This window comes from Physeter macrocephalus, chromosome 10 (assembly GCF_002837175.3).
Source record: "Physeter macrocephalus isolate SW-GA chromosome 10, ASM283717v5, whole genome shotgun sequence".
Taxonomy (NCBI): Eukaryota; Metazoa; Chordata; class Mammalia; order Artiodactyla; family Physeteridae; genus Physeter; species Physeter macrocephalus.
Genome location: NC_041223.1, coordinates 64,316,292 through 64,343,442, shown reverse-complemented (window position 1 = coordinate 64,343,442; position 27,151 = coordinate 64,316,292).

Here is a 27,151-nt window from a genome sequence, read left to right as displayed (position 1 = left end):
TCATTCAAGCACTTTTAGTTTAAAATTCAATCTTAATGTCTAAAATTTGTAATGGGTTTATTCCCAGTTAAATGTTACTTCCATAGGGACCCATGCCCCTCTCACTAAGCATTCTGTGTCAGGGTAGAGACTATCCCCTAACCCAATGGATCATCCTAATCATCATTTACTATGTTTAGCCTTTATTGAGTGACTTTTTTTTTTTTTTCGGGCCTCTCACTGTTGTGGCCTCTCCCATTGCGGAGCACAGGCTCCGGACGCGCAGGCTCAGCGGCCATGGCTCACGGGCCCAGCCGCTCCGCGGAACGTGGGATCTTCCCGGACCGGGGCACAAACCCGCGTCCCCACTGCGCCACCAGGGAAGCCCTACTGAGTGACTTTTAAATGCCAGTTCTAAGCTAGTTCTCTCTCTGTCTCTCTCATCTCTATCGCTACATCTATATTTGTATCTCAATCTCGTTTATTTCCTTTGCTAGACAAGTGTTGACTTCACCCAATGTTAGTTTTTAGCAATAAAGAAGGAAGTATCTTTGTTTTAATGGAGTAGGAGTGAGAGCTACTTGTTTATTTTTACCACAATCCTGGAGAAATCTTTTTTCCTTGGTCTCTTATTGGCCCTAATGGTTTAAATTCTATCAAACTGGAAATCAATCACTGGTAAAGATGATGGATTTAAGCAACCATAATTGACGTAGGCTAATCATCTAAGGGCAAATTAATAGTGGGTATCAATCATAGTATCCACTATAAACAAATAACATTTTATTTAAATGAAGCATAAGTGCTCAGATTTATTTATTTATATTTGTTTATTTATTTATTTATATTTATTTATGTATATTGATTGATTGATTGATTGCCACGCCACACCGGCTGTGGGAGCTTAGTTCCCTGACCAGGGATTGAACCCAGGCCCACGGCAGTGAAAGCACTGAGCGCAAACCACTAGACTGCCAGGGAATTCTCTCAGGTGCTCAGATTTAGAGTAAGCATAACTTGATTTTTTTGCCCACTTTCTTCATGAGTCCATGAATTACTCACTTAGGATGTATATATGGATGGATGGATGGATGAATGGATAGATAGATAAGGATAGAAAAAGAGAGACATAGAGGATGGAAGAGAAGAGAGAGAATATGTTAGTCTAAAAATAAAAGGAATGGATGTTTCATGAATTTAGAATAACTTAGAACTTAAAAGCTGAGGCTCTAGCTTTGAGTCCTAGGGCAGGGTACTTACATACTAATAATAGAAGCTAATTCAAAGAGTTCTGGTGAGAATTGAATGAGATAATTCATTTAAAACCATAATCCATTATCTCACTACCCTGACTTAATCATGGTGTCTTATTTTGTGATCTTCTGCTTTCTCTACTCCCAGACACATACTGTGAAAATGAAGTGCCCGTTTGTTGTGCTAGTTCTCAGAGCACACTGCAGAAGAGGTGCAAAATGCCATCAGGGATGTGGGGCAGATGTGACATTCCATTGTCCTCAGTTCTTGGCTAAAATAGCTTCCCCAAATCTAATTTTTATTGTTGTTCACTATTGTCCTCTACCTCTCTCTTCTATGTAAAATAATTCTGAAACTTTGCTGTTTTAGAACAAAGAATTTGTGAGGAAAATATGTGAGATCAGGCAATAGGCAGGATCCATTGATCTTTGTATGACAAGCTAAACTTCATTTTTTGCTTGATATTCTGTTGAAGAATGAAACTATGATTAAATTCTGACTAAATTAATCAAAGTCCATTTAGATCTATTTTTTGCCCATTGTGGTACCAGGTAAATGACTTATGCTTGTTCCTTTGATTAAACAGTATTCAACCATTCAATTTAGCAGTAATTTACACATTGTAGATGCAGTACTAAATAACCTTTGCCCTAAAATTTCACTAAGTTTGTGATCCTTTAATATAAATTTGTTCTGCAACCAATAGTAATTTTAGATGTATGGAAATCAACTGGTAAATAATTGAGGGTACATATCATTAGAAATATGAATAATGATTTATATTTGAAATTGTTACAAGATGTGGTAAGTAGTCACAACTCAGTTATGTATAATATGGGATATTTATTTCATTTTATTTTATTGTAGTAACCGCTACCAATGTTGTTTTATTGAGTCTCAAAAGCATTGAATAGTGAGAGACTTGCCAATAATAATATCCCAGTTTAACCCAATAGTCATTCAAGCACTTTTAGTTTAAAATTCAATCTTAATGTCTAAAATTTGTAATGGGTTTATTCCCAGTTAAATGTTACTTCCATAGGGACCCATGCCCCTCTCACTAAGCATTCTGTGTCAGGGTAGAGACTATCCCCTAACCCAATGGATCATCCTAATCATCATTTACTATGTTTAGCCTTTATTGAGTGACTTTTTTTTTTTTTTCGGGCCTCTCACTGTTGTGGCCTCTCCCATTGCGGAGCACAGGCTCCGGACGCGCAGGCTCAGCGGCCATGGCTCACGGGCCCAGCCGCTCCGCGGAACGTGGGATCTTCCCGGACCGGGGCACAAACCCGCGTCCCCACTGCGCCACCAGGGAAGCCCTACTGAGTGACTTTTAAATGCCAGTTCTAAGCTAGTTCTCTCTCTGTCTCTCTCATCTCTATCGCTACATCTATATTTGTATCTCAATCTCGTTTATTTCCTTTGCTAGACAAGTGTTGACTTCACCCAATGTTAGTTTTTAGCAATAAAGAAGGAAGTATCTTTGTTTTAATGGAGTAGGAGTGAGAGCTACTTGTTTATTTTTACCACAATCCTGGAGAAATCTTTTTTCCTTGGTCTCTTATTGGCCCTAATGGTTTAAATTCTATCAAACTGGAAATCAATCACTGGTAAAGATGATGGATTTAAGCAACCATAATTGACGTAGGCTAATCATCTAAGGGCAAATTAATAGTGGGTATCAATCATAGTATCCACTATAAACAAATAACATTTTATTTAAATGAAGCATAAGTGCTCAGATTTATTTATTTATATTTGTTTATTTATTTATTTATATTTATTTATGTATATTGATTGATTGATTGATTGCCACGCCACACCGGCTGTGGGAGCTTAGTTCCCTGACCAGGGATTGAACCCAGGCCCACGGCAGTGAAAGCACTGAGCGCAAACCACTAGACTGCCAGGGAATTCTCTCAGGTGCTCAGATTTAGAGTAAGCATAACTTGATTTTTTTGCCCACTTTCTTCATGAGTCCATGAATTACTCACTTAGGATGTATATATGGATGGATGGATGGATGAATGGATAGATAGATAAGGATAGAAAAAGAGAGACATAGAGGATGGAAGAGAAGAGAGAGAATATGTTAGTCTAAAAATAAAAGGAATGGATGTTTCATGAATTTAGAATAACTTAGAACTTAAAAGCTGAGGCTCTAGCTTTGAGTCCTAGGGCAGGGTACTTACATACTAATAATAGAAGCTAATTCAAAGAGTTCTGGTGAGAATTGAATGAGATAATTCATTTAAAACCATAATCCATTATCTCACTACCCTGACTTAATCATGGTGTCTTATTTTGTGATCTTCTGCTTTCTCTACTCCCAGACACATACTGTGAAAATGAAGTGCCCGTTTGTTGTGCTAGTTCTCAGAGCACACTGCAGAAGAGGTGCAAAATGCCATCAGGGATGTGGGGCAGATGTGACATTCCATTGTCCTCAGTTCTTGGCTAAAATAGCTTCCCCAAATCTAATTTTTATTGTTGTTCACTATTGTCCTCTACCTCTCTCTTCTATGTTTGTCTTTGCTCCCTTCCTGTGTTTCTATTCTTTCAGACTTCAGCAACTCTTTAGCTACTCAAGACACCACTCATCCAGAGTACTTTAATGAAATCCAAAGTATGCAATGAAAGTGTCCTAATCTTATATCATTCCATTACTTTATTCCTATTAGCTTTGTGGAGATGATAGATAGATAGATAGATAGATAGATAGATAGATAGATAGACAGACAAAGAATGTGTATGTGTTTGGGGGCGGAGAGTTACATTACCAAATGTTGGTTAAGGCACAACTGAAAGGGCACCTTCAAACATTGATAGGGTTAACTGTATCAAACTTTCAGATAGCTAGCTGCTTATATGCATAAAAACTTTATTAACTCAATTAACATTTAGAGAACACCAATGATATTCCAGGAAGTGTCCTAGACCTGGTAAAACAGGTGAGAACATAAGTGACAAAACCTCTACCCTCAGCAACTGACATTGCATTGAGTGTGGACAAAAATAAACAACTGCGGTAAAAAAAGAAAAAAAAAATCTTGAATAGCCTGGGTGGTAATAAGGGCTATAAGTATACCTCACTCCATGGATAACTCTAGATATTTTCATGGTATAAACTCCTGAATTTTAAACAGTGGTAAGTTATTCTGAAATTGAGACTAGTTAAGTATTCACACAGGTGGATGATTTTTCAAACACCTCGATCTGTTTTGCTATATATCATCAGGGAACAGTGGGCTCTTATGAGGAAGAGTCTATTAATGACATGTAACCTGAATATAAAGGTGAAGCATATATTTTTCTGGTCTGTTACTTGTGAAAACTTAAATATAAAGTTAGGCATAAAAATCATCATAGAAGGGGTACAGTAAGCTTGGAGAATAGTGTTGGATATTTGGTAACAAAAGTTACACGTACTAATGAAGATCTGATTTTCTCTATTTCTAGTTGATGGGCCAAATTATGATCTCAAATGTAAGTTAGACATATTTCGTCTACTCAAAACTGAGGGAAATAATGACTGGGGGTGATTCCTACAAAAAAAAATTATCTAACATGCATGCCATATTAATTCTAAAAGAATTTATAACTTGTGTTAGCAAGCATCTTACTTTGATACTGCACTTCTCTTTCAGAGCTCATGGTGTTAAAATTTAGTTTATGATAGCAATAATAAATGATTCTTGTGAATAAAATGTGAAACCCACATGGATTAAGTGACTAAAACTTTATTATCCAGACGTACACATTTATTTTACCTTTTTCTCCCCTCATACACAAATTTGGAGGTGGTGATGAATAGATTTTTGTCTTTAACAAAGTCTATGAACAATTCAGAATCTAGAGTACTAGTGCCTTAAGATTAGGAGCCACTTTGGGACTCAAATTCCATATTTTATGGCTTAGAAAAGTGAGACATTTTAAAAGTTTACAGTTTATTTCTTGTTACCTTAAAATAAATGTGGAAACAATTCTCTTCTACCCATGTACAAATGCTTTCTATAATCTGACAGTTTGGAAAGCTGCTTTATAAAATGATTTTTTACAATATGCTGCTTTCTTTGATAACTTATGTCATTCTCCAAATGTGTTTAGACTTGCACTCATATTCTAAAGAAACTGTCACACAAAGATATCCCATGTATAAATCTAAATAATGAACAACGATTCATATGGGCAACTTCATAAAACTTTCTTGTTAAAGTTTCAGGATTTCTCTGCATAATCCCCCCAAATCAGTCCAGCACTGTTGTCAAATAAGTTATTCTGCAATTCAGAAGAAAATATTTTTTAAGTACACTAATGAAATAATTGATAATACATAATAATAAATGGTGGAAATTGATAAGCACGCTCAATCTTCTACTCTTTAGTAAATATTATTTCCTCTGCTAATAAGTATTTGATCAGAAAGAGGTAACAAAGTTGATTGATTTAATTTGTAACTACTTATTTATTCTGCAACACTTGAAGTGATAGCATTTATCAACATGCTCAGAAAACCAATAAATAAAAGAAATAGAATAGTAAGACTCTAGAATCTATCACCTTCTGTCTTTATATCAATCAGGATAAAAAAACTGACCAAGGTAAATAAACAGAATAAATTATCTTGATTGTCTCCACCGAGTCAATTCCCTTCACACTCTGATCCACTTAACTTAAAATTAGCAAGTGGAATACTGAAGAAACTCCCCAGGAAAACGTTGGTATAAAAACATCAAATTGTATACTTTAATTAGAGTATAATTTTTCTTTGAGGGGGAATACTGTCATCTTTGCCAAAGAAGGAAGCATTTTTATGCCAAAGTTAATATACCACTCCTGAAATTTGAACTTATCCATTTAGTGGAAAGCTTGCAGGAAGTGACAGACTCAGACATCTTGCTGCTTAACTTTGACATGTCTATAATATTTGGGCAAAATTCTTATTATTTCTTTTATGAACTTGAAAAAGCACTTATTTATTTTTTATGTTTTGGAAGCTGAAATGTGTTCCTGAATGTGAGAAATCCCTTTTACTGCACCATATGCCATCTTGTCTTTTTGACACTCTGAGCCTGGAAATATCTCGAATGTGCAGACTTCTGATTTCCAAATTATATACTGCCAAGAAGGGAAGTGGGTATCTGAAACTCAGCCACAGACCTTGGCAAATTTCAAATTCAGAATAAAACTTTCATTTTAAAATTGTGCTCAAAAGTTGAAAGGGATTTTTTTATGTCTAATTTGCGTTCTTTTCCTATTGCAGGATTGAGTGAAAATTATTATAGCCTACTTTAAAAGGCTTTTTTTCCTTCTGAGCAGTTTTGATGGATTAAGAAATGGATGAAAGTTTCTATTCTTTTGCTTTTTTTTTTTAATGCATTTATTTATTTATTTTTGGCTGCGTCGGGTCTTTGTTGCTGCACGTGGGCTTTCTCTAGCTGCAGCGAGTGGGGGCTACTCTTCGTTGTGGTGTGCGGGCTTCTCACTACGGTGGCTTCTCTTGTTGCGGAGCACAGGCTCTAGGCATGTGGGCTTCAGTAGTTGTGGCTCGTGGGCTTAGTTGCTCTGCGACATGTGTGATCTTCCAGGACCAGGACTCGAACCCATGTCCCCTGCACTGGCAGGCAGATTCTTAACCACTGCGCCACCAGGGAAGTCCCAATTCTTTTGCTTTTAAAATTGTTAATGTAAAGAGTGAAAAATTCCTGTTAACTGACTAGAAATATTGTTGAAGAAAACAAATCTTTGGGGACTTTTAAACAGTGGCTATCACTAGATTCTCAAAAGTATCTGAGCAAATATCTAGTTCATAAAGCATGGCTTGTCCATCAGTAGCATCAAATATCTATGATACAGCATTTTGTACCTCTAAACTCTTTTGTTGTGACTAAAAGAGTGCTCTAATCAAAACTCAAAGAAATGAAGTCACATCAAATATTTCTCTACTAGCAAATCTAGTTTTTAATCATCTTATAAATAATATTGTACCACAGAATCAGGGAGTTTATAATTGAATGGAAGCTATGAGACATCTAGATTGCAGATAGAAAAATACAAGTTTAGATAGTTTCATTCATTCAGGAGATAATTTATGTCATGTATTATATACATTTTGACTTTAAAAAGTATTATAATGCAAAAACAAAAGAAGCTTCAGATTCTAGGAAAGACAGTTCATGATACTCTAAATCCCTCTTGCTAAAATAACATAAAACATAGATGAATTTACAGAAAAGAAAGAGAAATTTTCATGTGTCAAAAGACAATGATAATTAATAGCTGCTTGGGATGTGAGAGGGTGCTTGTCTCAGCAATTTGTGGATTGAAAAGATGTAATTCCCACAGGGAGACAAGAGTACAGCCTTTGTATACAGTAATATGGGAGATAGAATTGAGACCTTTGACGTAAAGCTACATCCTGAAAGGAGTACAATTTCAGTAGAAAGGTAGAAAAGGCAGTGTCTGTCTTTAAGCACCCAAGTATTCATATGTCTCTGACTAATTACCAGGAGGTTGGGGGGTAGGGGGAGGTTTCCTTGAGAATTCATTTATCTCCTAAACATAAGAGTTTAGAATTGATAATACCTAAGCTTAGGGAAATGCCTTAAGAAAAAGTTACCCCCCTAATATATTTGGACCAGTAATATATCTGGACTTCTTGGCAAAAAACATAAAACCACTTTGGAAGCATATTCATACAAAATATCATGGATGAAATGAAATTAAATGTATCAATAATGAATGTAAGTGGAGAATAAACTTGCCAGTTGAAAGGAGACAATTCTGAGATGGATAGCAAAGCAATGTCTGCAGATACTCTAAGTCACAAAAAAGGTGTAGGCAGAGTTTTAGGTAATGACAAGATATAGGTATATAGAGAGAAAGAGTTAGTATGCCTATAATAAAATCCTACAAAGTAAACTTTAAGTGAGAATGTAAATATTATTAGGGATAAAAATGGTTTCTCTCTAATAATAAAAAAAATTAACCAGATGATGTAGATATTCAGAATGTGTGTAGGCTGAAGAGCATAAATCTCAAAAATATATAAATATAATTCAGTCCTAACTAAAACACTACGAAGAGTTTTTTTAAGGTGAAATGCTTGATATGGATCAAGAGAATTTTGAAAAAATAAGAAAAAAAGTAAACAAGTTTGTACTATGAGATACCAAGGCACACAACAATTCTATAGTAAGACAGTGAGGTACTGACTTAGGATCAAAAGGGAACAATAAGATCAAGAAACAAGTTCCAGTATATACAAGTATTTAATCCACAGAAGCAATGACATTTCAAATCAGTGAGGAAAAGGCAATCCAACTTAAAAATGACACTGAGAAAATTTGGAAATATATTGTTAAAATTGATCTTTTAATCACACCATTTTATTTAAAATACCACAAATATGATATTTGTGGTATATGTATCATATATCTAAATGGGAGATAATCTAGATAACTATTAGAAAAAATAAAAATTCCCTTATTATTATCTTAAAAAAGAAAAGGTCTCCTAAGCATAAAAGCAAAATAGCAAAGCCATAGAAGCTTACATAAAAATTAAAATAGAAAAATTGTTAGTGATGTCATAAATAATATTTAGTTGTAAGAGACTATGAAATAGAAAACTATATAATACAAATTTAATCACTTAAATTTATAGTATTCCTAAATACCAGCTAAAGAAAAAAATAGATAAAATGACATCTCTTTGTCATTATATTCACTTATATAATAAACATATAATTATAATGTAAATAATATATAGTCATATAAATATGACAAGGAGATACCATTTTATCCAGTGGTATTGGTAAATAATTAAAAATGAACTTTTTTCCTTGTTTGTAGGGTGTGAAGATAGATACTTTCAAATGGTCTTAGTGAAAGTGTATCCAGGAGTCGAATTTTGGGGGACAATTTCATAAAAATTAAAATATTCCCATTAATTGACTCACCCATCCACCTAAATAATGGACATGGGAGGAGCATCATTAGTAAAAATGAAAATATGAAAGCGACCTAAACATCTCTATCAGAACTTGTCAGTGCCCTCTAAATGGCACATATTCAAATTTGTAAATAAGGTACATGTGTCTTATTTAAGAATGCTTATTTACTTTATGGCAGAAATCCTTTTACAGTGTGTACATATATCAAATTATTGTGTTGTATACTTTAAATATCTTCAATTTTATTTGTCAATTATATCTCAACAAAACTGAAAAAATAAAAATAAATACATGAATCAAATAAAAAATAGAAAGAACTTTTATTTACACATGATAGAAACTAATTTTTAGCCAACTTAGATAAACGAAGGGGAATATTTTTAAGAAAACAAGCCAGGAGTCCATTGACAGAAGTGCAACATAGGCTCATCAAGCATAGGACCGAAAAAATGAAAAGATACTGAAAACAACTTACTTTTTAATTTTTATCTCTCTGCTTTTCTATATATGCTGGATTGCAAATCAGCTTTTTCTATTCCTTAGTCCATATAAAAGAATATAGTTTCTGGATATACTTGTTATAATTTTAAACACCTACATAGATTGAATTGCTATCCCAATTGCAAATTCCCAGAAGACAGAATTGGGTTGACCCAGTTTAAGCCAGATGTCTACTGCTGGTTCTTATAAAGATTCAGTGCTTTTAGGTTTCACTTCTCGAAACAGAAGGAGACATTCCAAAAAAGGGGGGATCATTATTATTTTTGCCTCAACCTCAAAAAATGCTTAAAGGAATGTGTGTGTGAGTACGTGTGTGTGTGCGTATAAAACTGAAAAAGTTTATTCCTGAGCCAGTTCCTATGATAAATCAGGGGGCCTAAGGAGAAAAGTAAAATTTTGTAGTAGCCATTGAAAAATTGGAAAAAGGATCAAATATGTGAAAAGTTAGCTCAGTGACATTTATGGTCCAGTTTGAGGGAGCATTGAGAGAAGAGTTTACATGGCAGAAGTGCCATGTTTTACTGTTTTTACCAGCAAGACTGTTGTAGAAGTAAGGAATGCCAGTGAAGATGGTAGGGTTGATGCAAAGTGGAAGTTTGGCTGAAGATTTGGCAAAGGCAAGTGAATGTGGAGAAAAAGGAATCTAAGATATAATGTATCAAAGAAACATAGTTCAGTAGGAAAAATAAATAAGGCTCAGGTTATGCAACAAGTGAAAAAGGTAGGGTCAAGGGACTGGACATTTTAATGAGGTCAAAGTGCAAGTGTTGAGAGTATAGGGGATTGAAAATCCTGGAAGGACAAGAGGTGATAGAGTGTTGGCCGCATAATTTAAGATTTCAAAGTGGAATTTTCCCATTGGTGTCAAGTTTCATAGTAGCCTTGGCAGACATTACTGAAATGCACTGATTTTAAAATTCATAGGAATCAAGAAAGTCAGTGAAATTTGTTACCAAGCTTCAGCTTTCTTTTTTTTTTTTTTTTTTTTGTCACTTTGGACATTAAGGGTGCTCACAATAGGACTTTGTATGTCTGTATTCTAAATGCCTGTAAAGGTAACACTGATAGTAAAAGGTCTGATTCTGGAACCTCATTCTTTAGACTTCAACTCTCTGTAACCTTTCACTTACATCATTTGACCAGACTAATATAATCAAGCTGAACAACTGACAACTGGACCACTGGATCAATAATTTTTCTAATAATTAAATAGCCTGAAAGTCTGAAACTGATGAAGTTTATGAAGCCTGGTTGAGAGCGAAAAATTTAGAATAGCATAAAGCATCCATTATTCAGGAACATCCCTAATAAACTTTATCAACTACTTTAAAATTTCTAAAAAAGACTTAGGCTCCATTTCTGCCTATAAAATCTGAAATCTTTAGTACACATACCAATTCATACATATCATTTACTTTCACTGCGGTCAAACCAAGAACATTACTTTTAACTCTCATTTATAATCTTATTTTACACAAGTTAAAAATAGCTGTACGTTTTAAAAAAACAAACTTAAAGTCATAAAGTAAGCTCAGCTCTGTGCTTATCCATTAGTGAAAAGGGAACACGCTGAAGCTCTGCTATAAGTGGTCCCCTGGCATCCATTCTGAGTTACTCTGTTGTACAGGAAAAAGGAATAGTTTTTTCTGTGTTTCTAGTTATAACCCTTCTTAGGCAGCCTAAGAAGATCTACCAGATTCTCAAACAGCCAGTGTTTTAATGATAGCTGGTGTATTGGAATATTCTGGTAAACTTTTCAACCAGTGTTTGGATAACCTTCAAATCCCTGTGAAATAACCTTATGCTCTTTATATATACTGAAAAAGAAGTATACTACTAAACTGTAGCTTGTTGTAATGTAATTGCTTATCAACTTCCTTTTTACCCTAAGATAATGAAACCAGTCTGCCTGATATGCCCTTTCCCCTTTATTTAACATGAGCCATCTTACTGCTGGTCATCTTGACAGAATATTCATTCTGCTTCTTTCTTCTCTCAGAAGTGTCCCACTTTGCATGCTAAAATTATATGGGTACCCTAGTTATTCATATATATTTATTCTTATTTTCTTACCCTGTGAGAGACCATCTTCTCTTTATATACGCAATCTCTTCCTACCTACTTTTGCCTATGTTTTTGTTAACCAGCCAGGTATCGAAGCACTCAAAATAACATCAACAATTGCCTTAAACTGTCAATTGTTTCTTTAAAAAAAAAAATTCTAAGATTGACCCTCCACGCTTTTGCTTCATATCACATTGGTTGAGGCATTGGGATAACTGGAAGGTCCAAAATAACTGTATTCACATGGTTGGCATTTGGTGCTGGCTTCTAGGTGGGAGCTCAGCCGGGGCTGCTGTTGGGGCCCTCAGTTCTCATCAGATTCAAGAGCAGGAGGAAAAGACTTTAGTTCTTTGAAGGGAAGTCATATTGAGAAAGAGCTTGTGGGATGGGAGGGAGATGGTTGTGTTACTCTTTGGGGATATACTTTACCAAGACATGCTTCATCAGGGTGGCAGACAGCATTCCAAGATCACCCTACAAATTCTGGCCCCCAGTGTCTATGCCCTTTATAATCTCCTCTCCTTGACTGTGGGTGGGGCTTGTGAAGAAGATGGCACTGTCACTTCCCTGATCAGGTTGCAGTATAAGGAAAAGAATATGATAGTCCCTCCTGTGATTATGTTGTGTTGTATAAGATTTTGTTGAAGCTGCCTGGAGATTCTTCTGCTGACTCGAAGAAGTAAGCTGCTGTGTTGGGAGAAGCCACACAGCTAGCACTTGTGGGCAGCAGCTAGTAGCTGAAAGTGACTCCAAGTTGAGACTCAGTGGCAAAATAAGGACCTCAGTCCTACAAGAGAAAGAATTGAGTTCTGCCTACAACCTGGATGACCTTGGAAAATAACTGAGCCTCACATGAGATTGTAGCCTTGACCAACACCTTGACTTCAGCCAGGTAGGACCTTGAGTACAGGACCCATGCCAACCCTTGACCATTGAAACTGTGAGATAGAATATTTGTGTTGTTTTTCTACTGATAAATTTGTGGTTGTTACACAGCAGTAGAAAATTTATACAAAATTGTCTTAGTCTGCTTGTGCTTCCATAACAGAATATCGTAGACTAGTTGGCTTAAACAACAGAAATTTCTTTCTCACAGTTCTAGAAGTCCAAGTGATTCAATGTGGCAGCACAATCAGTTTCTATGAGGTCTCTCTTCCTGGCTTGTAGATGGCCACCGTCTTGCTGAGTCCTCATGTGGTGGGGAAAGAAATGTGCTCTCTGGTGTCTCTTCTTATAAGAGCAATATTCCCATCATGAGACCCCTACCCTCATGACCTCATCTAAACCTAATTGTGTCCCAAAGATCTCATTTCCAAATATCACATTGGGAGTTAGGACTTCAACATAGGAATTTGGGGGGACACAATTCAGTCCACAGCAGTAGGGAAGAATAAATGGTTGATTTTCTTAATCTGCACATTCAGGCGTACATTGTCACATAACAACCTTTAGTTTTTTATAAATTTTCATCCTGAACTTTAGCATTATCTTTTTCTAAGGTTCGTTACCATTTACTTTTGCCTCACCAGAGCGTATTTCCATAATTCTAAGCACATTCCACTCCTCACTCATCTCCTTTCTCACTCTCTCATCTTTCACAATTATATTAAATCGTATCTTCAACAAACTGTCCTGGCTTGATATACTTGCAATTTGACCTCCTTCCTCATCAAGGAGAGGTAGTTATTTTCAACAGCATACATTTAACAATGTTGGGAGATGGAATGACCTTTTTAAGTTCTTCACTGCCACTTTGAAATTGTTGTACAATACAGCCAATCTTTAGTAAAAATGCTTGCTCCTAAGAGATGCTTACATTCTTACTCAAACAATTTTCTGTTCCATCCACATTAATATCTTAAATATGGTTCTCACTTATTTCTAAATCTATCAACGTCAAGTGTTCTATGTAATGATTGCATCTCTACAACACTTTCAATTAATAGTTTCTCTGTACACTCAACTCTAGATACCTCTACCCCTTTGGAAGTTCACTTTCATGGTCAGCCCCTAGATCTGCACACTTCTGAATTCATTCAGAATTTCCAATATACCTGCCTTTTATTTGATACCCATTCCATTTTCCACACAGCAAGGTACTGACGTTGTAGGAACATTGCTAAAGTATTGTCTAGGTCTGTGTAGTCCAAATGGCTCACTCTAATTGCATCCCAGATGGTGAGAAAGGGAAATTGAATAGGACCAGTCTACTTCTTGAATGAGCACAACATAGAAATTGAACTTATCCTGTTTTACCACATCCCATTGGCTGGACATGGCCTTACCAGCTCTAGGGGAGTAAATTGTGTCTGCATATTCATCGAGCAAAAATGTTGGGATACTCATACCAAGGGAGAAAGGATATTGGGGAACATTTTTTGCCTGACACAGTTGGTAATCAAAGGAGTGTTCTTAGGTTTTCTGGGATCCTGGAGCATTATTATCTGTTGGGATGCAATGTAATTCAGTAGGTAGTAAAGAAACTGAATTGGTAGCATTCGATTTACATTCTATTGTAAACCTAAAATCGAGACTCATGATTTAACAAATGTATATGGAACTAATGGAAGAATGTGATAAGTTAATATTGTTTCAGTAATCTCAGGAGGTATAGCCATGATTGTGAGTGGATAGAGACATAAACTGCTGCTCTTTTCAGCCTGGGCAGGTGTCTGTAATTCTCCAGCTTGCTCTCATCAAAAGATAAAGTTATTTAGAGTCAGATAGACCTAAATGCTAATAGTCATCACAGCTCTACCACATAGTCAGTTATTTAGCTTCTGTACATTTATGTCCCCCATCTGTAAAATAGAGCTAATTGTCATTTCAAGGTTGTTAAGAAGATTCGAGGCAGCATGAAAAGTGCCCATCCGTGCTTGGCACACAGAAGACCTCAATAAGTAGTGAATGTTATCATTAGTATTCTATGTGTCTCCCTACTCTTTGAGCATAAGTTGTTACAGTCTTTTCCACTGCCGTAGATACTTACTCTTTAGTAAGACCTCCAAAAGTTCAGACAATCTCATTTTGACTAATACAAAATTATTTATGAAAACATTAGACTTTCTTCCTATATTATGCTCTGGCAAAGAACTGAACTCGCTTAAGTAATACAAATTGTGTCGAATTTGTTTTTCTTGATACCCTGATAGCTTTCTTCAGTTCATCTACTACCCAATGTCTCTCTCAAACCAATCCTTTGATTTTACTCCTCTGTCCATTTCACATCCACAATCCTATCCACCACAGTAGACAACCTTTCCTCCTCCTTCAGAAAGGGCAATAACCAAGTCAAATATGATTTTCCACATAAATGTACACAATAACAACAAATAATTATATAATAACCTTCTCTCCTTTCCAAGAGGAAATAACATAACTCCTCTGAGGAACATGAAGTATTCTGAGGTTTGGTCTTATTTAAAGGTATATCCCATTGTGAGAGAAATAAGTAGCAGTACCCAAAGCCTAAATAAGTTTTTCCTCTTATTTAATAGAGCTTACCTTTAAGAAAAATCAACCTTTAAATTTTGGTGAAAATGTGTCCTTCTGTGAAGAAATCCAGACATACCAAATACATGAAGGTTAGATTCAATAAGATTCTTGTTCACAATAAGATCTTTTACAATTAAAATAAATAAGTAACCATTATTACATAAAAATACAAGACAAGTGTGACCCAGATTAAAAATATCTGACAAGTCAGCTTTCCTTTAACAATAAATTTTCTATGATTTAATTGCATAAAGTAACTATACCCAGAACAAAGAGGCAAATTAATTTTTAAAGGCCATAATATTCTTTTGAAGCTTTATCTCACAGATACTAGAAAGCATATAAGATTGATTATATCTGCTAATATTCTATTAATCATAGAGAAATTATAAATATACATTGTTATTTGTCAAATAACAAGAGATTAAATCTGAGCAGGTTTATTGGAGCTCATTTTGAGAGAGAAGTCAAGATCTATGAACTCTGAAATACAACTTTAAAGATCTTTTCTGAATATGAGAAAGACCGTGAAAATGGAAAATTTTGCTAAACTTCATTAAGGTTTTATACTGTAAAATATTAGCAAATTCAGTAAGTTCAGCAAATTAAAGTCATCTGCATCTGAAGATTTATTTCTCTACCAAGTTTATTAACATGCAGTCCTTTGTGTGTACCGAAAAATAGCTGGATCTGATTTCTCTGGTGTAGAAACTGAATATCCATGAATATTCTCTCACCTGTTTTCAGATTTAAGCACATGTGTTTCAGAGAAGGAGGAGAAAGGAGGGAGAAACTGATCAGTTTCCTATATGAATAACTTCTGCTGAGTTAAATTATTATAAACAAATGATATTAACAAATATTCTCTATCAATTCTACAAAAGTATGAATACACTAATTTACATGGTATATTTTTACTATGAATTCAGGTGCCACAATGTGACCAGAATAATTGAAATGATTAATCATTTTAAGAGCATACACATTTGTTTACCGTATATTAATTAGACTTGAGATCAGAGTTTGAGATTTTTATATCAAATGATGCAATTAGTGAAAGTATTATTTTGGTAAACATTTATATTCTGTATCATCATGAAATCTGTTAAAAGACATACAATCTCTTTATATCAAACCTCAAACCCATTCATACTTCTAGAATTGTACAATGGACTGGAAGCCTTGTTTTGTCAAAGCCCAGCCACTCATCAGAAAATTGTTCTGGCATTTCTATAAATATCTTACATTTGAATTTTCTCTTTTTTAAAGGTATCTTATCTATACAAATTAATTACGGAAATAATATGCAGTTGAATTAGAACAAAATTTTTGTCATCTAAAATCTTCAGAAAAAAATGAAAGCCTGATATGTTTATCAAATATACCATTTTCTTCACTCAGAATTTTATTTGTAAAGCATTAAGGAAAGCTCCACAAATGCAGTAATCAATGTTCCATTAGGTGAATGGTGACTAATTTATTTCTGAAAGGAGGGATAGATGAGAGAGAAAGAAAAAATAGATATATAGGTAATTAAACAATCTGTCCAAACTAATTTTTCATACTTATAATCCTAAACTTTCATTTTTCTTCTGTACGTTGGTTAAGAGATAGTGGCAGTTATGAAATAAATTGCACCTAGACATTTGCCAGGCTTATGACTTCATTAAAAATGAATATACACACACGCCCCTTATATGCAATATATGTACATAATATATATACTATATATATATATACAAATGCATATATATGCACATATACATATATTTTTTTTATAACCAAAACTTTGGGTAACTGGGCCAAGTGTTTTCCATCTTACTGGACACATCTTTTATTTCAAATTGGAAAAAGTCTGAGAAGTAAGCAATCATACAGAAAATAGAGTTGAAGAAAGTCATGTACTAAAATTACAGTAGAGCAGATGTAATGAACAAGAAACAAGCATGAAAACAAACATTGTAATATTCTTCCTGCTAGAAGAGGATCCACAGACTACATCTTAAGGCAGTAGAGAGCATAGGTCTCTTCCGTGCAAAAACTTTTCCACTTGGAAAATTTATTATTCTTGCAATTTTATACCAGATTAAGAGAAATGAGGCAGTCCAACATGGGTTAGTCAGTGCATACATATCATCAAAATAGTAAAAACAACTCAAAGCACAGTTTTTACAGAGTGACTGACATGTGACTCTGAACTGTACAAAATTTGCTTGGATGTATAAACTTGAAATAAGACCCTGTCCAGCGTGTATAAGGAAGATGTCAGAATTTACAATAAAAAAACATACCAGAGGATTTTCACTGCAGAATACATGGCCAAATATGTCTCCAGCCTTGTCTTCAGGCCTAAGTTTTGATGCCAGAGAAATTCTGAGATGAAAGGAAAATTTCACCACTGTTTGGATTGAATCTTTTTGGATTAATCTAATATGTGTGAACTAATTGTATTTAGAAATACAGTCATTTCTCTGATCTCACTTTGCAACTGATCTAGAAGATCCTCACTAATAAAAATTATGCTCCACTTATCTATGATCATCTACAAGCAGAGATTTTTAAGCGTGACCCTACTATCTTTACAAAACTGTCTACCTTCTCACCATGTCTGATCTCTGGAATACTGCAGTGAGAACCACTCAGAGTAGGGACTGCTGAGGGTAGGCAAGATAGAACTCTCACCAGAGTAATTAATCAGCATGTAACAATTTTTGTATTAGTCAGGGTGGGTTAGGTCATGCTGCGGTAATGATTAACTCCAAAAACCAATATGGCATAAAATAATAAAGGTTTATTTGTCCACATGTCCCTCCTAGCTTGCCTGGTACTCTTCAGGCTGATAACGTATCAGGCATCTAGAGCTTTGTTGGATACCGTGGTAGGGAAATGTATACGGTGAATTGCACACTGACTCTTAAAGACGTCTGTCTAGAAGTGAAATCTATCACTTCCATTAACATTTATTGGCCAAAGCCTGTTACATGACCTTACCTATCTTCAAGGGGAAGGAGAAGGTGCAATCCTACCGGGTGCTGGAACAAAGAATGGGAATATCTGTAAACTGTCCTAAAGTTATCACAGTTTAAAATGGAAAGTAACATCTTTTCTGTTACCTTTTATATTTTAGTGAACTGAAAAGCAACTGAAATGTTTCTTAAAAGTTGAGGAACAGTGGTTTTCCATGCTCTATTTTATTGAGCAGAGACCATAAGATCTCAGCTAATTGTGAGAACATAAATTATCCTACTATTGATGATACATTTATGAAGTGATGATGCTATTGATTCACTCCTGAAATAAAATTTAAAAATCTCTTAAAGATTAGCTTTTAAAAACTATGATTGTGGATTAAATGATTAACTAAATATTAGAAAACTATTTTTTTAAATAAATGACTTTTCATCTTAAATATCATTTCATCTTAAGATCCTTTTATTTATATAAAAATTAGTTAAGGGCACAACCAGTGTTAAAATCGTTTTAAAACTGTAGTCTTGCTTCCAGTCAGACTACCAGTGATCTTCTTGCCAAATCCAGTTGTTTATTTTAAGTCTTTATTCCATTGTCTGTAAATGACCCTTCTGACCATTATTTGTTTAAACTCTTCCTACTTTTAGCTTTCATTACCATGGTTACTTGTGTTTCTTCTTGTGCCTCTGGGTTGCTTCTTCTTAGGCTGCCGCATTAGTGCCTTATTTTTGGCCCTGTTTCTCAACATTGGCATCAACCGTGTACCACCCACTGTCCTCTTCCTTCTCACCTGTCTTACTATTGTTAGGCAACCTTGATGCTAATCTCATGGAGTCACCCAACATCTGATGATGGGTCCCAAACCTAGTTCTGTAGTTCTGAGACATCTCCTAAACTTCAGATTCACATTGCCAATGTTTTTTGCTGGATATCTTTCTATAAACAAAACTTAAGTATTTAACACTAAACGATTCAAAAGTTGGATTCATTTTTACCTTCTACATCACAGATCTTCTTCTGATTTTTATATACGAAAATATTGAGAGCTTTCCGCATCATATATCTAGAAGCTTCCAAGTAATTATTGGCCCCTCTCTATCTCCCTACTCTCAAATATACACACATTTGTTCCCTAGGTTCTCTAATACTTAAATTTGAAATACTCATTGATCCTCATCAATCCTTTTATCAGTCTTTCCCATTAGTCTCTTGGTCCCTGATCTAGATTAAGCTTTCATCACATCTGGCATCTTGGAAAGATCTCCTCGTCTTTACATACTGTCCCATCTATTACATCTTCCACACTGTGACAATGTTTATTTTCCTAAATATGAATCTGACCATTTCACTACCCTGCAGAACATGTTCAGAGGTTTCCCTTCCCAAATTCCTCAGAATGGCACATGAGATTCTCCACAGTCAGATCGTGTGCATATTTACCACTGCATCTCTTTCCGACACTATGAATCCATGACACTGGACAATTCCTTCCACCATGAAGCATAGGTTTTCAAATCTTTACATGCGTAATAATCACCAAGGAAGCTTGATGCAAGTGTAGTTTCTCTGTCACCATCTAGAGGTACTGTTTTAGATATTTGGGGAGAAATCCAGGAATTAGTAGTTTCCACTGTATAAGTGATATAGTGCAGGTGATCTATGGATAGTAATTTGAAGAAGTTTGCATAACGTATTATGCCATAACATTTTTGCCCTAGTTGGCTATTTCTGCCTGGCAATTATTTTCTTCCCTTTTTGTCCACATGAGTTACTTACTCATCCTTCCAGAACCATCTCTGTGAACACTCACTTCTGACCAGCTTAATCAGCTGTTCTTTGCTCCTGTACATAGTTTTATTTTTAAATTCACTACATTTTTAAGTCATTGTTTGTATTTCTGACTAACCAACTATATTGACAATCCTTGATGGCAGGCATCTCCTTTTCAGTTCTAGTCTAAAGCAGATGTTTAATAGCTATTTACCGCATTTAATTGAACCCATTCTACTTCTCTGTGGATATCATTTCTAAAGGGGAACATTATGCACCAGAGAAAACCAATGTCATAAACACCAACAAGGTGTTCTTTGTTACATTTAAATAAGCCATTTTATCAGATTGGCAGATGACACAATTTATCCAACAGATGACAGAAGAAGATTCAAATTTATCTCAGCTGGCTGGAGCCACTGGAATAAAATTTGTATGGATAAATAACAAGGAACATATTTAGGTTAAAAATCAGTTGCTCAAAAACTAGATATGGGAATTCTATCAAGTTAATAGTTCATGTGAAAAATAACAAGCTTTTACCTGATGACAAATGCAATATGACTCAAGAATGTTATTTGAGTGGTAATAAAGCTAAAGCCATTTCAGCCTGCATTCATAAAATCTGGTCCCCCATCACAGGTTAGAATGGTCTCTCTGTAAGCTGCACTGAAGAGTTCAAATATTAAGTGTTATGTTCGTTCTGTGCCACCAGATGGGGTATTCATAAACTAGGACTGGCCTAGAGCATGTAAGAGAACATGCAAACAGTCTGGGAATGATCACTTGAAACATTGTTGAAAGGACTGCTTGGAAAGAAGAGAAGAATAAGTGGAGAGTGGCATCTGTCTTCAAATGGGCAAAACAGTGTCATGGAGAAGAGATGCCAGATAACTGGAATCAGACTCATGTTCTGAGGAGGCAAAACTTAGCCCAGAATAAACAATTTTCAGTTGAATTTGTACATTGGAATAAAGCATGCCATGGAATAACATATTCCCTATTCCTGAAGATTTTCAGCACATCTCTCATGGAAGGTTACCTCTCCTTACCTGGGTGAGCATTGTACTAGATGATCTGTAAGTTACCGTCCACCCTAAGGTTCCTGTTTTATGAATGCAAACATGTTTGCTGTCATTTGTTACATATCTTCCTGAAACTTTCAAAGTTCTTTCTCAAATTTAATGAGTATTGATTTCAAATAAAACACCCCATTATAAACTGTCCATGCATATGTAAAAACGACTGCAGCTCTCAAGCTAAATGAACTCACACGGGCAGAGCTAACCCTATTCCAGCCTAATACAAACTCACAACACACACGTTGACATGTACCATTTCACACATTGTTCATGTCTAGAAGTGCTGCTGCCACTGCCAGCTTCAGAGGTGGGATTTTCCTCACTGTCTTTTCTCAGATGTCCTTTTTTGGTTTGATACACAGTGAGATGCAGAGGATGCTGGGTACCAGGGACAGGATGCCTGTCTTTTTCCTCTCCCACTGACCCAGCCATGCTGGTGAATTAGGTCATTTCGCAGAGCGGACCTGTTTTCATTGGAGTCACCATCACTCAGTCATCTTCATTTTTTTTAAACTTTATTTTGCACCCCTGGCTGGATTTTGCCTAATAAAAATACATTTTAGGTTAAAAAAATTCCTTGGATGATTAAGTTACAGTCGTTATATTAATGGACTGAGAATTATTATCAGAATGGAAGATATATAATTTTGGGAAACAGGGTATTTTATGGAAGGGCAGCTGTGGGATGCCTGGTAACTTAAAAGAAAAGGAAGGCTCTTGGGATGGCTTGGGGGAACAAGATCAATAAACGAGTAACAATCATTGTTAAAGGTCTTTTCATTTTATGGACTACTTCGCAAATATTATGACACTGAATCCTTACAGCAACCTATAAAGTGAGCATTAGTAAGCCTTTCTGCAGTTGGTGAAAGAGCACTTAAGTAACTTGCTTGAAATCACATCACTAACCCATGGCAGAGCTAGACCTGAAATCAGAATTTTTGATTCTAGATTATTCATTCATTTCATTTATTCAGCAGATATATGGTTATGTAATTTCCACAATAATTTTAGAAGCTTTGTTTGAAGGATAAGGAGCCCAAGGCTCTGAGAGGCAAATGAACTTTCCTAGGGGCAAATAATTACGAAATGTTAGAGGTGGAGTTTTACCCCCTGTATAATGATCCCAGAGTCTGTTCTCCTTTCACGCTTCAGTAGGTAGAGAGTGGCACTCTAGATTTTGTCTGTTACGTTTAATTTACCTTTCTATCACTGTCTGAAGATAATCCCTAAAATAAGAGGGTAATCAAGATTTCTGGCACTACTTTAGAAAGTTTGGAGTCATCTCCTTGGATTTGTTTCTTCTGCCATTCTTTATTGTTGGCTTAATCGTGTTTTGTCCCTTACTTTGCTAGGCTGGAGTGATTTTCTATTCTAGCAGTTTTTCTGGTTGTGATGTAAAAACTTAGTAAAATATCAACATACATGTAAAGTCAAGACTAATGGGAGAGTGATATATAGAACCTCATGGCTAAAGGACCTGGTGTCAGCCAAGGCTTAGTTTGCTTACAATTCTGATCGCTCTTAGCAAGCTGGGAAACCCAGAGCAAATTTCTAATTTCCTAACCCGCTGACTCTCATCTGGATACTCAAGATTAATTAAAACTTCCCTGTAGCGGGGAGCATGGTTTTTAAGGCTACACTAAACAATGCATGTAAAAGTGCTTCCTATGGTGCCAGACACGTAGTGTGTATGCTCAATAAATGCAAAATACAGTAAAAATTTCCTAGGTGATTCCGTTAGACTGTTGTGTTATAGCCAATCATGCCTGAACATATCAAGCAAAAAAAAGACATAAAAGAAATATTTTGAAAGTAATTTCTATTTCTTTTAGAAAAGAAAGTGTAGGAAATTATGGTGACAAAAATCTCACAATGACATGATGTCAGATCTGGGCTTTCAATTCAGAATCTTGAGGCTTTGTTTTGCTTCCAAAATGTAGACATCCAAGAGAAACACAGAAGAGACAGAAATGTAGCCCTGTAACCTAATAATGCACGGCTGAACCCTTCTGATACTACTAATATATTTTCAGTTTCAGATGGCTTTAAAGCAAATTTCTCAAATATACTTCAGTCTGGTTAGATACACAGCATGACAAGAGCTATGTAGAAAAATCAGAGTTTATGGTTCATCAGAAGTCTGTTTTAGTTATATGCAGAATGTCTGCTGTACTCACTCATGGCTCTGCTTTAAAGACTTGGCTGTTAGACATTTATACATCCATTAATTAGCAGCTAGGCATGATTTAAAGGATAACATTCCTGGCATTCAGTGTATATGAAGCAGTAAACAGTTTCTGTGGAAGATTAAACGCTGTAGCAAATCAGAGACATTTGGTGACCCCCCAGCAGCCATTTGTTGCCAGAAAACTGCAATTCTACAATTATTGTGCTAGGGGAAAAAACATATTCAACTGATAGCACAACAAACAGAAGAATGTGTTTGAATTTGCCTCTTGCATGTTTAGAAATATGGCTCCTTTCTTTTTTTTTTCTTTCAATTGAATTTCATTTGAAGAAAAGTTCATATGTTGTTACATACAATGTATTTAAACATATCATGGATTGAAAGGAGTTAACATTTCTAGAGATCAATGTATATTTATAACTGAGAGGTTAGGATTATGCAACTAACATGAAAAATTATGAAAATTATTTTTATTTGTCTTATTAAAATTGAATTTAAATCCAAAAAAGGTTTTTCCTATTCCTATTTATAGACTGTCAGTAAAAATACGGATAGTATACTACACATGTACTTCTAAATATAGTATTTTTACAGGACATTATCAAAATATATTTTAGCTTGATATAATAAAAATAAGAGAAATTCTAATTATGGTTTGAAAATATCTATCAACAGTTTTATAAATGAGCAAATTGATTCGGACTAATACAGTATATGGATAAAGACCCTGAAAAACAAACTAATCGAAATTAGAGCAATAACATTTTTCTAACGCATTTTCTAGACCACTGAATTTCCAAGATATTCTCTCATTAATTTTGCAATTTCTTGATCCATCTAAATATATTCTGAATGACATATCATTGAACATTTTAAAACAAGTAAATAGTTAGCAAGAATGAAAAAGATGTTTGATAACATGTAGTTGTCAATGCATGGAGAAGACTTTAATACATATACATGTTTATGTTCTAGACTTACTGGAAAAAAATTACATGGTTTAGTAAGCTGGTTTAGCTCTCAATAAGAAGAGAATTTCCCCCCTTCTTTCTCCGTAATTGGATTTGGTATGCATTGTAAAAGAAATAGCGCCTTGCACCAAGCGGTGTCAGTAACCCACTTTATGGTAATACAAAAGGCTTCTCACACCACGTGTTGATCACCATAAATGCTTGTCTAACCCACTTCTCTCTCTTCCTTCCCGAGGCCTTTTTCGCCAGGCCCATGTGGCTGCGGATGAGGGTGGCGGCAGTAAAAACCTTTAACAGGAACCTGGGATGCCCATTTTCAGTGTTCCTATTAGCTTTTTTCTAAAGCACACCTTTAGAAAGTGTCATCAGAAATTTCCAAGTCTCAAAATTGCTTTATGCTAAAGGTGCATTTTGTTTGGAGAAGGAGGATGCTGCAGTCCATGAAATCTATATCTGTTTTGAATGGCTGTTAGGGAAGAGACATTCCAATAGTTTGAAGCACTGCTTTAATACTTACAGAAAAGGCTGCGGGTGCACAGAGGCATCTGCTGTCACTGTGACTAAAATGTTTACTTTAGCAAACACTGCTCTATTAAATTTCAAAGTGGTCCTCTTTGAATTTTAAATTGTAAAGGAAACCTGGCCTCCATTCTTGAAAGCTTTGGTTTAAACATAAAAAGGAGAAAGTAGCTTTGAAGTTTGAATGAGATGCATGAACTCTCCTTTTTTCAGAGTTTGAAGAACTTATAGGGTGAGCCTGTGTGATATTTATTATTCTAACTTTATGACTTGAGTGATATTCTTCTTTCTTTCACCTTTGACCATTTCTCCTTTAAAAAAAAAATAGGGCTTGGATGTTAATGTGAGGCTTCATTTATTACTCTCCGATCAGGGAATGTACCTAACAAGATAATTTTATGCATTTTTCTAAACAAACCTATTTTATTGCTCTTTAATGGGCATCTAATTTTTTCAAATTATGTCTAGATTCCAGAGGTTTTATTGGTGCTGTCCATCATTCCTCTGGAGTTTACTGTGTTCATACATAGTAAAACTACAGAAAATGTGTATTTTTGGCACAGATGCACACCTTGATGAGTATTTATTAGGGCAGATGAGTGCTTGCATAATTGAACAATTCACGGACCGAGATAATTGAGCACTACAATAAGTTATGTCACCTATTTACAAATGGGAGCCATTAACTCCCTACTTTGCTTACTGGAATGAACTTTTTAAACCAAATAATTACAAATGTACATTCACAAAATAAGCCTTTTCAGGGTCAGTACATTTATGTTTACTTTGATGAATAATAATCTTGCTAGTATTGTTTCTATTTTAAAATGAAATAAGTGTTTTATCATAAAATCTGTTAAAGCATTACTCTTAGCAAGTAGATACGTTAAATAAACTAATTGTAAGGATCGTATAATATTGAGTAAAACCTATTTAGCTCACTTCATATTTTCTTCCTAGAAATTCCACATAAAATTTAAAGTTAAAAAAATACGTGGCATTATCCTCATTATATAGTTTATATTTTTGTCTTAATTCAACAACAGCTCTCACCAATAAGACCTTTTCAAACAGAATATGTTCTTATCAAAACAGAAAAAGAAATGGCTAATTTGTTTCTGAATGTGGCAAGAGAAGAGAGCCATTAGGAGTATGTTTTTTCTTCCTCCAAATATCTCTTTTATACTCCTTCCTTACTTCTGTCTTGCATATTTGGGTTAAGACACTAAGGCTATTCATACAGAGTATTGAAAATATTTAAGAACCAGTAAGGCATCACAGTGCCTTCTTAAAACAGCCGATCAGAATGGGCATCTGCCAACTGGGACGATGCTGGCTGATAGCCTACACAGCCACCCACCCTAGACATACTGGTACTGGCCTAAATGCATCTCCAGTCTTGGGGGAAACAAGTGGACAGGAACCACGGGGCTCCTGGAACTGAGCGACCCTCTTTCCTAGTATTCCCCCAACTGCTATTTTGTGGAAGACATCTACTAACAGTGACTTTGGGTCAGACAAATTCTAATAAATGCCACATTCCGTTTTCCACTTTGGGAGATTTCACATGCACATTAGAACTTTAGGTCGTGCAGTAAAGAAAGCAAATCTCAAAGGCCCATACCCATCAAAGATCCATAATTATTTGAACTGTTACCTGGCACTTAACTGTAATAATATCAAGAAGAAGTAATGAAACTATAATCTTTATAGCCACATCATCTCTGCATGAAAATATCTTTGCAATTTCATTTAACATAAGATTACCTTTCTAATATTAAAGCTATGCGGTAATGAAGTAGAATGTCTGGGCAGGTAGTGAGCTCCCTATCACTTGCTGGTATCCCAACAAAGACTGGTATCTGTCTAGCAGTCTGATGTGTTAAAAAGATCTCTGGATTACTTTGTTTTGTACTAATAAACCCCTAAAGAAAGTTTAAAAAGCCATGATTTTTCAATGCCTTGTTTAAAATTTCGTGTTTCATACTCATCACTTTGCCTATTCATAAATTAAATAATTTATCAGATGAGGGAGCCATATCAAACACTTAAAATCATAATTATATGTGGATACAAATAACTGTGTACCACTAATATATATTTAAGTCAATGTAAACTATTTTTGTTCAGTGCTAGTGATTGGAAATTAATTCAAATTATTTAACTTAAATTATGTATAAAGTATATAAACTACAGATTACACATCTTTTGAGATAACTGACATGAATGAATACCAAACTGCTAGAAAGACTGTCTTGATTTCATGCCAAATAGTTTTCAAATACTAACAGGCTTTTAAATGCTTTTGTTCTACCATGCTTTTTAAATGGTGTGTCAACTATAATGTTTAAAATAGTAAACACTTGTTTCATATAAATGGTAATCTTTATGTCAATTT